The sequence below is a fragment of the Rhincodon typus genome, chromosome 47 (assembly GCF_021869965.1).
Source record: "Rhincodon typus isolate 14 chromosome 47, sRhiTyp1.1, whole genome shotgun sequence".
In the NCBI taxonomy this organism is placed as follows: domain Eukaryota; kingdom Metazoa; phylum Chordata; class Chondrichthyes; order Orectolobiformes; family Rhincodontidae; genus Rhincodon; species Rhincodon typus.
Genome location: NC_063378.1, coordinates 9,066,136 through 9,068,981, shown reverse-complemented (window position 1 = coordinate 9,068,981; position 2,846 = coordinate 9,066,136). Strand labels below are relative to the sequence as shown.

Genomic DNA, 2,846 nt, shown 5'->3' with positions numbered 1-2,846 from the left:
GGGTTAGATACAGAGTAAAGCTCTCTCTACACTGTCTCCCCCCATCAAACACTCCCAGGGCAAGGACAGCACAGGGTTAGATACAGAGTAAAGCTCCCTCGACTGTCACAGAAGTGCCGATTGCATTTTACCTGAGGCTGTATTGATTGCAGCTGTCGAACAGGGAAATAGCAGTGAAAGGAGGGGTAGGGTCGAGTCTGCTCTACACATGGAGGCGGGGGTGCATGGCTGAGGTGTGAAGTTAATCCTTTGTATCCATCTTTCCCTCTGAGCCAGATGCTGGCCAGGCCCTGGTGACAGAGGAGCACAGTTAGACACTAGAGGGGTTCAGAACTGATGAGCGGGTGGTGCTAGATAATCTGTTGCAGTGGAGAGATGCATCCAAGTTTATTGAGGGAAATGGTGGTTGAATGCACAGGGGCACTTTGAGTGGTCCCTGGACCCAGGGCTGGTGCTGGTGGGGGTGCCTGGAGAATTGCCTTGTTCGAGAAAGAAGGCGTATGGCATGCTTGTCTTTTTTGGTCTGAGTACAAGAGTCAGGATGTTCATGTTACAGCTTTGTAAGACAGGATGCTGCCTGGATTAGACAGTATGAACCAAAAGGAGAGGCTAGAAAAACTCAGGTTGTTTTCTCTGGAGCGGCAGAGGCTGAGGGGAGACTTGATGCAAGTCAATAAAATCATGAGATGCACAGTTAGGGTTGACAGTCAGAATCTTTTTCTCACAGAGTTGAAACATCTAATACTATGCTGTGAGAGGGGTAAAGTTCAAAGGAGAAGTGAGGGGCAAGTTTTTTTACACTGAGGGTGGTAGGAGTGAGGAATGCAGTACCAGGGGGTGGGTGGTGGAAGCAGCTTTGATGGGGGCATTTAAGGGACTTTTAGATAAGCACGTGAATATGCAAGGAATGGAGGGATGTGGACCAAGGGCAGGCAGAAGGGATTTCGTTTAATTTGGCATAATGTTCGGCACGGCATAATCGCCCGAATGGCCTGTTCCTATGCTGTACTGTTCTATGTTCTAAAGGTCATAAGGATAAGCCCAGCAATGACAGAGCAGTCTGTTTCATTTCGGCCATGGGGAAACCTCTCAAAGCAGTTATTCAGGATAGAATTAATAAGTCACTTGGAAAAACGTAGATTGACTCGCAAGAGTCAGCATTGAATTGTTCAGTGAAAATAGTATTAGGTTTTATCGTTGCATGTACTGAAGTACAGGAGTGCAGTGAAAAGTGCATAGTGTCCCCACACACAGCACCACCATAGATACAGCCTACCTAGTTACAAATCTTAGGTTATAAAACAGATTAGGGGCAAAAGTAGTGTTTATTTGGTTGGATGTTTGTGACAAGCTAACAGAGAGGGTCGGTGAGGGTACTGCTGTTGGTGTAGTCTACATGGGTCCCCGGAAGGAGTCCAATTCAGTGCCACATGACAGATCCAAGAGGATGAGGATGCGAAATCAGCTGAGGGACGGGAAACAGATAGCTAGCAGTCAATGGCAATTTCTCAGACTCGGGGAATGCTTGTTGTGGGGTTCTTCAGGAATCAGTATCGGCACCCTCACTTTTCCCGAGATATATTAATGATCGGGATCTTGCTGTGCAGGCGACAGCCTCAGAGCTTGCAGATAACACGAAACTTGTGAGCGGGACAGCGCGGAACTCCAAAAGGACATTGACAAGTCGGTGGAGAGGGGCAGAGAAGGGGCAGATAATATTTAATGCAGAGAGGTGTGAGGAGATGTACTTTGGTTGGAAGAACGTTGGAAGCCAATATTAAATAAGGGTTCCAATTCTAAAGGGGGTGCGGCAGGATCAGAGGGGGCTGGGGGGTAGATGTGCCCAGATCATTGAAGGTGGCAGGACAGGGGCGGGGGTGGAGAGAGAGCAGTGAATAAAGCACACAGTGCCCTCGGCTTTATTCACAGGGGCACGGAGTACAGGAGTAGGGGGGAGATGGTGAACTTATACAAGAGCCTTGTTAGAGTATTGTGTCCAGTTGTGGGCCCCACATTATCGGGAAGGTGGGAACGCATTGCGGGGAGAGAGAGAAAGAGAGAGAGAGAGCAGGAGCGATTTATAAGAACGATTCCAGGATGAGAAAGCTCCGTGCTGAGGACAGATTGAAGAAGTTGAGGACTGTTCTCCTTGGGGAGAAGGAGGCTGAGAGAGAGGGAGATTCAAAACTGTGAGCGGGGGCTGGACAGAGTCGATAGGGAGGAGCTGTTCCCGCTTGGAAATCGATCAATATGCAGACGGCACAAATTCACAAAGATTTACAAAAGGAGTGAGGTGAAAATAAACTTTTCACGCAGCGAATGGTTCGGGTCTGGAACATGCTGCCTAGGGATGTGTTGGAGGTAAGTTCAATTTGGGCATTGGGTGGGCACATAAACAGAAACACTGCAGAGAGACAAGGGAAGTCAGGAGATTGAGCACAGAGAGAACGTCTGAACTCGCCCCACTCCAGGAGATATCACAGACAGGCAAACGAAAGCTCGGCGAAGTGATAGGTCTTAGAGGAGAGAGGCATAGAGCTGTACAGCACAGAAACAGACTCTTTGGCCCAACCTGTCCATGCTGACCAGATATCCTAAATTAATCTGGTCCCATTTGTCAGCATTTGGCCCATATCCCTCTAAACCCTTCCTATTCATTTCCTCATCCAGATGCCTTTTAAATGTTGTAATTGTACCAGCCTCCACCACTTCCTCTGGCAGCTCATTCCATACACACACCACCCTCTGCGTGAAAAAGCTGCCCCTCAGGTCCCTTTTAAATCTTTCCCCTCTCACTTGTAAACCTATGCCCCTCTAGTTTTGGACTCCCCTACCCTGGGGAAAAG

General features: G+C 48.5%; 1 protein-coding gene across 1 annotated transcript in view; it reads left to right on the top strand.

The window, feature by feature from the left end:
- Nucleotides 1-2,846, top strand: part of LOC125487939 (histone-lysine N-methyltransferase 2B-like) — an 11,810-nt gene that overhangs the window by 5,688 nt on the left and 3,276 nt on the right. The gene's annotated exons all lie outside the window — the stretch shown is intronic.